Raw genomic sequence first — 11,648 nt, 5'->3', positions numbered from 1 at the left:
TTGGCATGGTCATCTGTATATTCTTCTTTCATCTGGTTTCAGGGAGTATTATGCCTTTGGGATTTGGCTTCAATGATGAATTTGGATGCTATGCTCAGACTCAGACAAAGGATGGCAGGAACTGTGTTATGAAGCAATCCAAGATTAGATAGTTCATATCACTGTGAAGCAAAGATAGTGCCAACCAAAGAGAACTTCAGCTTTTCACTAGTTTATAAGCATTCAGAGGGCTGTCTGCAAATCAGGAGACAGAGAAAGCTATCTGAGTAGCATTATTCAAGGAAGGCAGTTTTAAGAAAAAGACAAATGAAGTTAGAAGACACATTGTACTGATCTTAGGGAAACAGTAAGGCATATGTCAGGGGAACAAGAAATGTATGAAATAAAGAAAGGAAAGGGGGAGGCACTTGTTTTGGATGGGGTGGCTTATTTCATTCCACACTATGCAGATGCACTGAAGTTTGTCAAGTATGCAATGGATGCCATGTTATAGTTGTTTACAGCCATGCAATGTCTGAGCTCTCTTTCCCATTAAGGCACCAAGGTCAATGATACAGATAATTAACCAACTGATTTAGTGCATTAATTTTCCTGGAAGCTGTAACAAGTGTCTTAGCATCTAGCCTCGAGATTCCTACTCCACGTGGACGCTGGGAAAAGGCAGCTCTCTAAGGGACACTAATGTAATCCATGGCTGAGGTTTTGTCTAGCAGCATCATGTGTCTACTTAAATGATGATGAATGCTATCTTTGGTCCAGGCAGGAAGATGTCACTGTAATCACTGGCTCAGATTGCCAACCTCCCAGGGCTTCCCACTAAGTGTTGCCAAAGGGTTGTAATGCTGGTAATTCTTCCTAGAGCTCTGAAGAGAATAAAGCAGATAGGCAAACCTGATGAAAAGTAAAGAGCCTAAAGTGAATTGAAGCTTAATACACCAAAACAGCACAGAGCACAGCTGGTGTCTCATTCTTCCTCTTGTTTTTCCTTCCCACAATTTCAGGCAGCAGTCCACTGGTTATTTCTGCCCTCTCAAAGCATCCTCAGTCACTCATCTCTAGTCCTGTACTTCACCTATCAATATAAGGAATTTGAAATCTTTCAACACAGAGATATTATTTCTGCTTCAACTTATTTCAGGATGCCACAGTTCAAAATGAAAATCTGCAGATTGCTGATGGCTCTGTCAATATCAGTCAGCTGCTAACAACACTTTATTGGAGGTGCTTCAAGGTAGAGTGTAGGCATCTAAAACCATCAATAAATGGAGAGAAAGTCCTGAGGCTCATACAGTTCCATTCTACAAGAGGCCAAGTTTACAAATTTCGCTTCTTCATTATGAAAGAGTTCTTTACACGTTCTCAACTATATAAACTGTAACTATCTTGTTAAGGGTTCGATGGTGTGGGAAAATAAGACAAGAACTGTTCCTTCTTTTTCTCCTTGTGCTGCTTTCATTTTGCGCTGAAAGAAAAATGAGGAGTATTTGCCATAATGTATTATTGTTTCATGTCACAGATATGCAGTTTCTTCAAATGATATATTTAAAGACAGCTTATTCTTGTATTTTAAGAAAATAGTTTATAGTTGTTTTAATTGTTATTACTTTTTATTGTTAGACTGTTGAATATCTTTTCATATGTTTCTTAATCATTCCTTTTTCTTTTTCAGTCATCTGTACATTTGGTTTTATGGGCTTTCACATACATGCATATGTACATACACTGCACATACATGTTTGCATGTGCGTGCTCAGTTGCTAAGTCATGTCCAACTCTTTGTGACCCCATGGATGATAGCCTGCCGGGCTCCTCCATCTATGGGGTTTCCCAGGCAAGAATACTTGTGTGGGTTGCCATTTCCTTCTCCATGTTTGCATGTCCGTGTGTGTTTGTTGTTGCCATTGTTGAATGCAGTGAATTCATACAAGTTTTTTATTATAAATATTGAGCTTTTGTCTAGTGATTAACAAAAACTATTGATTCTTTAAATCAATCTGATTTATAGGATTTTGATATTCACACTGTTCTAGGCCTTGATTCCTATTTTACTGCTCACAAATGAATTTTAATAAAGTGGTATTTCAAGAAAAGAAAAATAAAGGGATCAATAGGAATATCATTATTGTCACCAGTTAATTTAATTGAATCAATATAACTAAGCCACTAAAAGTCAACATATTTGAGCGAATACTCAATATGAATCTACTTCTGCCTCTAATGTTCAGGGAAAAATTACTAATCAAATATGGAATAAATCTATGTGATATAGGATAGATTTTATAAGTCAAGATTTAATATAGTGTTATTTCAGGAGAAGTGAAAATAAAATATCTAGCTGAAAACTATGAGTGCTTTTATTTTCAGGAGAAAAAAATAAACTCTACCCAAACATAATACTTCTAACTCAAATATCAAATAATGGGAATATTAGATATTTTAAGCCAATGCTTATAAGCAGAGGTATTTTATTATTGTATTTATTTTGAATAAAATGACAGAAATGAAGTTTCCTTACTACCAAAAGTCATCATGGCAATAGCATCACCCTTAGTAATCAGTGAGCTAAATTTTCTTAAACATCTTTAAATATAGACTGAGGAACTTTGAAAGGTTTGCTGCATGAGATATTAAGTGACCTGCAAAGAATAGCCTTTTTCTAAAAGAAAATCTATAGAAATGGAAAGAATCAGCATCAGTATTCTTGGTGAATCACTATGTTCCTGAATTTTTTCAGGTATGCAGAATAGAAAGGAAAAATTATTCTTGATGTCATATGAAATGGATTCTTCCAAAATAATTAAATATTTACTAGTTAGTTTCTCCTATTAATATATCTATGAACTTACTGTGGGAAAAACAGACATTTCCCAGGGATAAATTTGTGTTTAACAGAAGCAGTACATAGTCATACTGAACAACAGAGTTGGTCATTGGAAAGGTACACTTTGGATCTACATGGGAAGAAGAGATTTTTTTTTTTTAAGGCAAGTTGGAGTCATGGCTATTGGTTTTCTATTTAGCATCTTTTCTATCATTTCTTCTTCCCAAAGAACTCTAGTTTTGTTGAGGTCCCTTCTTATTTCCCACTCAGCTCAGGTGTCTCAAGGGACTTTGAACACACCCACAGTTCCAAGTGTTAGTGGCTCAGTCATGTCCAACTCTTCATGACCCCATGGACTGTAGTCCACCAGGCTCCTCTATCCATGAAATTTTCCAAGAGAGAATACTGGAGTGGGTAGCCATTCCCTTCTCCAGGGGATCTTCTCAGCCCAGGATCGAACCTGAGTCTCCTGCATTGAAGGCAGCTTCTTTACAATCTGAGCCACCAGCTCCAAGGGGTTTCCCATGTGGCTCAATGGTAAAGGATATGCCTGCCAAAGCAGGAGATGTTGGAGATGTGGGTTTGATGCCTGGGTCAGGAAGATCCCTTGGAGGAGGAAATGGCAACCCACTCCAGTATTCTTGCCTGGAAAATTTCAAGGACAGAGGAGCCTGGTAGGCTACAGTCCATGGGGTTGTGAAGAGTTGGACGTGACTGAGCACGCACACAGGTACAGCTCCAAGAGTGATTGGTCCGGTTGTGTTTGCAGGAAGGGTCACGTGATGTAACTTGGCAAAATGGTACATGGACTTCACTGTAGAATCATCTTAGGAGAGGTCTTCCCTGCTGTTTTGGAAAAGATTATGAATATGCCACTTTCTCTTTTGCCTTTGGACAATTTGTCCTGTGCAAACACTGGATGTGAAGCTATTGCTGGTCTATCAAGACCAACCCAAGGAGGAAGCCAACAGACGAGGGAGGGCAGAACCAAATGAATTGCAGGCAAGAAGAGCCAGATTAAGAGAAATATAATAACTGTCCAGCCTCTGGATTTCCAATGTTTTAAGCCAATAAGTGTCCTTACTGTTGATGCCAATTTCAGCTGGGTTTTCTGTTACTTGCAGCTATAGTCATCCTAAATAATACCTAAATAATTGGAATATCAGTATACTATGAACGAGAGGCAATAGAAGATAAATATGAGAATGGAAAAAAGTGCATGTTCTAACTCCAAATATCTCGTGTAAAATGATAAAAGGTTTTATTAATTATATTAATCATTCATATACCTTAATATGAGGACTTTTATGATATTTTGAGATTATAAGCCTATAGATAATTAAGACTTATTTTTTCTTTGTTTCTCTTTAAGTTTTCATCTCATTATTGTTTTTTTGTAGACATGACCTTGGAATTTAAGTTTCTGATTAGTATCATCTTTGAACCCAGTGACAATGGTCTCTACTCACAGGAAGCAAATAATCTATTTTCTAAAGCCTCTAAATTTTAAATAGCGATAACAACTAAGAGAATACACAAAGTATATTCTTACTGTCAGTTGATTGAAGCAGATAGCTTGTGGCTTAGTAATTCAAGAGGGTATTATTTCAGGCATTGGTAGCCAGGAGAGGCTTTGGAGTCACAGAGAGACTAGTTTGGGACTTCAGAGAACCAGTAGAATTCAGATCTGTAAAGAGAGCTGGGCTTCAAAGCAGTAGGAGACTGAGTTTGGCAAAAATGATCGATGCCCAAGAAAACATATCTAAAGAATCTGGATGTAGGGACTTCCCTGGTGGTCCAGTGTTTAAGAAACCACCTTGCAAGAGGATGCAGGTCCTTGGTTAGGGAACTAAGATCTCAATGCCATGGAGCAACTAAGCCTGCATACCACAACTATTAAGCCCACGCGCCACAACTAGAGAGTCCATGTGTCACGATAAAAAGATCCCACATGATGCAACAAAGATCCTGCATGCTACAACTAAAATCCAACACAGCCAAATAAATAAATAGTGAAAGTGAAAATGTTAGTCACTCAGTCGTGTCCAACTCCTGTGACCCTATGGACTGTAGCCCACCAGTCTCCTCTGTCCATGGAATTTTCCCAGGCAAGTATATTAGAGTGGGTAGCCATTTCATTCTTCAGGGGATCTTCCCGACCCAGGGATTGAACCTGAGTCTCCTGCATTGGCACATGGGTCCTTTACCGGGGAAGCCCAAATAAATAAATAACTATTTTTTAAAAAGGATCTGGACATAAACACCCATTAATCATTAAATTCTAAGACAGCAGAGGCTGTTCTGAAGCCATTTTTAAAAATTATCATGCTTATTTGTATGTATCACCTGAAACTGGTCTAGTGCCTTCATTTCTCCTCTAGTATCTCAAAGAACAGAAAAAGAGTGCTTCTGCTTCATCACTGAAATGGTTAACTTCCTGTGCTTCTCTAGTTAAATGCTAAAAAGGCATAAATTTCCAAACAAGCTATATTTATATTTACTTTTAATAAGAGCTGCAAAGCAAGTCTCAACAAGCAGAAATTTAATTACATCCATGCATTTGATCTGATGAACATCCTGTCTACAATAAAGCTTTACCTATAAATACACATGGAAGATACAAACTCAGCATCCATGTAAAGCCATGTGACCTGTTTTCTAGATGTCATAAATTTTGCTCTGGATTTATCTGTATAGCCTCAGAAAGGGCCTATCTTCTTTGTATAAACTTTAGCTTTAATTTGGAAAGTCAGAAACCTGGGACTGTATACCCTAGGAAAGGATAACACAAGAAATGTTATGGTTTCAAAAGCCAACTGTTCACCCTAGCACTTCTCCCAAAAGACTTGGGGATTTTTTTATATAAGAAACAGAAACACTACTCTGGTTTTGCCACCCAGGAGTAAAAGCTGTAATTACTCAATAACATGGTCTTTTATTTCCCAATTCTTGACAGTATTTCTTTTTTGGGAGTGTGTTTACTTTTCATAAGATACTATTCATTAACAAATTTCCATAATGTTACAGGTGAGCAAGAGAAGAGAACATTCTACTACTAAGTAGATAAATTGGAAATAGCTGTGGGAACTATTGGAACTCTGCAGTAAAATATTTATTCTTTTAGGGATTTCCTTGGCGGTCCTGTGGTTAAAAATCCATGTTTCCACTACAAGGAACATGGGTTCTATCCCTGGTTGCGGAACTACCCCACATGCCACATGGTGTGGCCAAAAATAGATGTTTAAAAATTAATTTTTAAGTCAGTTACTGTTTCTGTTGTAGAATCGCACACAAGCACACATACATACAAGTGTGTAAGTAAAAGCCCACAACGCTCTTGTTTTGCATATGTATGTGCATGCACACACGCAGAGCTTTGAAAATTAGAATTCATTTTTAGAGAAGAATTTAAAAAAAAAATGACCCTTTATTATCAAAAGGACATAAACTTCCTATGATATTGGCTTTAAATTTTACTTCATATTGTAACATAATATACAACTCACCAAATACACACAAATTGAAACAAACATTTCACTAAGCCATACTTGCCTCTTAATGTAAGACAGGCTCAGAGAAGTTTTATTCTATAGTATCAGGTGGCGCCAGTGGTAAAGATCTGGCCTGCCAGTGCAGGAGACACAAGAGACACATGTTTGATCCCTGGGTCAGGAGGACCCCTGGAGTAGGAAATGGCAAACCACTCCAGAATTCTTGCCTGGAAAATTCCAAGGACAGAAGAGCCTGGCAGGCTACAGTCTACGGGGTCACAAAGAGTGGGACACAACTGAGCATGCACATACACATCTGTCATTTAAAAATGAAAGAGAGAGTTGCAGCCCACAGCATTAATTTCACAATTCACTAACAGGACACATCAGTTGAAAAACACTGTCTTTAAGTACATTAGATAATGTTCATAGACAACTCTAATATATGGGCTTCCCAGGTGGCTCAGTGGGTAAAGAAACCTCCTGCATTGCAGGAGATGCAGGAGATATGGGTTTAATCCTTGGACCAGAAAGATCCCCTGGAATAGGACATGGCAACCCACTCTAGTATTCTTGCCTGGAGAATCCCATGGACAGAGGAACCTGGCAGGCTATGGTCCATAGGGTAGCAAAGAGACAGACATGACTGAAGTGACTGAGCACACACACATGTATAATATATGTAGACAAACTTACATATGTAAATTTGCACATATGTGAACTAGGATGCGCTTGAACCAGGGATTGCCAATAAAATAATCCTGAAACTTAATATTTCATTTTTAATGTCTATAGTGGAAATATTTTTATTATCAGCTCTTTTGACTGGGTAAGATCAGTAAATTATCTTGAGTTCTTGTAGATCTTCAGAAATACTTTGAAACATAAAGAAACATCAAAGCAGTTCATTCCTTCCATGTCATATTTATAGACCAACTTTATATAACAGGCCTGCTGTTCACATGCTCTTGGTTGCATCTTTGAGCACGAGGAGGATTCCACAATGTGATGGTTGATGGCAAAGGTTGATAGTGACAGAAAACATCCTGGGAGTATCCCTGGGCTGAATTATACACCAGATTCTCTTCCAGGAGGAGCACAAGTCAATGGGAACCAGGATTTGAATTTGGCACATGCTCTGTTGCTGTATGGATAAGGAAATGGCAACCCACTCCAGTATTCTTGCCTGGAGAATCCCATGGACAGAGGAGTCTGTTGGGCTGCTGTCTATGGGGTCGCACAGAGTTGGACATGACTGAAGCGACTTAGCAGCAGCACAGTTATTGCTGTAAATGCTAAAAAGCAACACTTCTCTGCATCCACTTGAATGTTTTCAGTTACAACATCAGACAATGAGGTAAAAGCTCATCTTTGTCAATTCAATGACCTAGACATCTTTTTTCAGCAATAATATTGGTCTAGCTCATTTGGGAAGGTACACCTTTTAAACTTAAGTCAAAGAAGATGAGGTCAGGAGAGCTGGGCAACAAAAGAATATATTAGCGCCAGAAACCACACGTGAGTATTTAATTTCTCACCCAATTTTTCAAAACTTCCCACTTGCAAATTGGAAATATGATATATTTCACAAACACATCTAAACTCTTTAAAACATAAAATTAAGCTTATTTATCCAAAACCAGCACAAGATTTGCGCTGATCTATCTCCATTTTCACCTTACTACTTACTCTGTGAGCACAGGGATTGGACTCAGTTGTGTCCAACTCTTCTGTCACCCCAAGGACTCTAGCCCGCCAGGCTCCTCTATCCATGGGATTTTCCAGGCAAGATTACTGGAATGGGTTGCTATTTCCTCCTCCAGGGGATCTTCCTGACCCAAGGATCAAATCAACAATTAATAAAGCTTGGTAGTCACAAAATTTACAGCCCTAAAAGGAAGGTCATTTGATAGGTCACTATTGAAACTGAATGCTTCATCAGCATGAAGAGCTACTTAAAGGAAATATAGAAGAAAAAGGCAAGGCACCATCAATATGGAGTTACAAAGTGACTGTCACAAATAACAGCTCTTCTCTGGTGTCTGCTTTGCCCCTACTCGCCCCTAAGGAGTGTATTATAATTCTATTCCTCTCAGACGCAGACTAGATTCTATCTCATGGATTTATATCTGAATTGGAATTATGTTCTTTTACTCTAGAACGTTCACTCCTTCACCACCGGACTAGAGTCAGCTGACCTAGCTTTAAAGCAAACATCCTCATATAACACAGTGGACAGTCTCTCCATTTGGTGTAATTGCTTGTAAGACAGTGAGACTTATTTTTAAGTAAAAGGACAGCACGGGAGAGGGGGGGTGGGCTACCAGAAAATGTGATTTGTCAATGTAGCTTCCCAACCAAAATTCCAGAAAGATTTGTCATAAACCGAACTCTCCAATATTTCTCCAAGAAGGAGAGATATGGTTAGCGCAATGAGATTTTAAGCCTGCTGAATTCTATAAAGAGCACAAAGAATATTCAGGGATTTCTAGATAGCTCTGAAATGTCTTTGAAATCCTGAAACAATTATTTTGAGAAGTGATGTTTGTTACAATACATTTGTGGGTCTTTCTATCTGCTTTAATAAAGGGATTTGGGTTGTACAGATGCTAGCATCTAGGTTGGAATAAGAATGGAATGGATTTAGTGACTCTAGGGACCTCACTCTCTGCACCCATGGCAACTGCAGTGGTGCAGTCTCACCACTTAGGCTTCAAGGACGCCTTGCCAGCTGGGCTTTAATTAATGATAAATCAACAGACAGACAGGTGACAACCATTATATTCTTCCACCTTATCACTGGGGCTAGAACTAGCAATAAAAGTTTTAATTAAATTTTAACTTTATCTCTATTAACTTTATATGAAGATGGAACACACATACACACTTATATGTGTATGTATGTATTTGTTTGTTTAGTAATTAAATCTTTCTAAGTTCTTGTTTTACATTAGAGCATTTAAAGAGAAAGGGATAGCATTTAATCCAAATTAATCCAGCATATGTTTAAGATTCTCCAATTGTCTTTCTTTGAGAACGTAAAATACTTACAAGAGTGCTTGACACACAGTCAGTGAACTGTAGATATTAATTAACAGTGACAATTTTACACTTTATCTTATTTGTCTTGCCTTATTGAGACTATCTCTCAGATCTCTGGCATGTTTTCCCCATGAATTCTCTCCATATGATATGCTGGCTATAAATAACAGAATTACTGATCTTTTCAGTGACTTAAGAGGAAGTAACTAGCCTGTTTCTTGTATGTTAATATTTATTCCATACATTTTACTTAAGGGTAGGGATCATATCTACTTGTTCCTGTTATTTCCCCAAAGTACCTCCTATCACAGTTCTCTTCTTTCTTGCAAATAATTGATGGTAGATTAATTATAAGAACATTTGAGAAATGCTTGAAAGCATAGGGAAAACATGATAACCACTTTAAATCTTACCATCTATTGATAACCGTAATTGACATTTTTACTAATTTCCTTTATATTTCTTCTATGCATATATTTCAATCCTTAAAGAAAGCTTATATACTCTACATGTGTTCTAGTAGTCTACTTTTCACTTATACATTTTAAATATTATCTCAAGCCATTAAATATTTTTCAAAACTATTATGTACAATGGTTGCTTAACATTACTTTTTAAAAATGTATGCTATTTAATTTTTCCTTCTTTATTAGACATTTAGGTTGTATGAATATTTTGTTATTATAAATAAATGGTAATATTCTTTGAGCATTGATTTTTTTTTTTTTTAATAAGTGAACTGATTCCTGTCATTCAGGTGCCATTTAATCTACAATTTTTAGGATGGATAGTATATAAAGTTCTTTCTTTTGGAGCACTTGGTAACTCTTGGCTTGCCATTATGTGTCTCAGGACACAGTCTATTAAGGAAACAGAGAAGGCAACACAACTTCTGTAATGAAGCTACTGCTTAAAGCAGCTCTAAGTTGATTTTATACCTAGCCCAAACTTCCTCTAGATCCAGAATCACTTATCTTCTATCATAATAAAACAGTGTAAAACACATAGTAGGTATTGAATGAAAAATTGTTAACTGAATATCCAAATGTCTACTTGATGTTTCACTTGGTAGTCTACAAGCATTTCAAACTTAACACGCCCATGTGTTGAACATGTTGAACTCTTAATAACTTATGAATTGCTCAGATAACAGATAAAAAAAAAAATCACCCATGTCTCTCTGTCCTCCCCATCACAGCAAATTGGGTCACAATTTACATGTTTTGTCAAACCAGAAAGCTGGGAATCACCCTTAACACTCTTATCTCCCTCTCTCCACTCAACAAGTCGTGATGCTTCCTTGACAGAACCACTTCCAATCCATCCACTTCCCTCCATTGCTACAGCCATGGTGGTCCAACCCCGAGTCCTTCTTCCTGGCCTTCTCACCTCCACTATTCACTGTTTCCAGACAGATGTTTTTATAATACATTTAAGGATTCTGTGACTTCTTTTTGGAAAAAAAACACTGTCTTTTGCATTTAGAACTTTTAATAAATAGAAACTCAGGCTCCATACTTTGGCTTGCAAGACTCTACATGACTTGTCTCCTGTCACAGGTCCTCTGTAAGTTCTGTGGCTAAAGCAATGCTTCCTGTTCTCTGAGGACCCACTGAGGTTATCCTCTTTTGTTCTGTACCCCTCACCCTCTTCTCTGTTGCCCTTCACAAAGCTGGATCTCTCTCACACCTCAGGTCTAACCATTTGCCATCTCCTACAATACCTGTCACTCTCTCTCAATGTGCCTTGTTCATTTTCTTCCCTGCACTTACCATAATTTGCAAATACATTTATTAATTGGCTTACTTATTTATTCTTTGTCTCCATCTCTACACTGAAAACTATAAGAAAGCAGGGTGCATCCAACTTACTTTACTTACAGTGCTCTACTCAATGCTCAGCACAGTACGTGGCACATAGTGGGCCCTTCAGGAATATTTGTTGAAAGAGACAAGGCTTTAGGCTCCATCACCCCAGGGTAGTGTAGGGATAACTTAGAATAATCTCTATCTATAGGTGCACAAGCTTACAGGCTTCCAAAGGATGGAGCTGTTTCTAGTTGGGCAACATCAGAAACTGTTGCAGTTGTTTTTTTTTTTAAGTTTCCTGAAAGAATTCTACTTCTGGAAAAATTGTGCTGGATAAGTCCAAATAATTTTTAAGCAAGCCTACTTCGAGGTAGCCAAAGGCTCTAGCAGTGCTAAACTCTGTTGCTACCCAACCCAGCTTTCGTTTGGAAATTACCACAACCATTTACTTCTCTCACACTTTTGTTTCACACATGGTGATGCTTT

This window comes from Giraffa tippelskirchi, chromosome 13, assembly GCF_054371585.1.
Source record: "Giraffa tippelskirchi isolate mGirTip1 chromosome 13, T2T-mGirTip1v1.2.pri, whole genome shotgun sequence".
Lineage (NCBI taxonomy): Eukaryota > Metazoa > Chordata > Mammalia > Artiodactyla > Giraffidae > Giraffa > Giraffa tippelskirchi.
The sequence above is the reverse complement of the archived record's forward strand: the minus strand, read 5'-3'. Positions refer to the sequence as shown.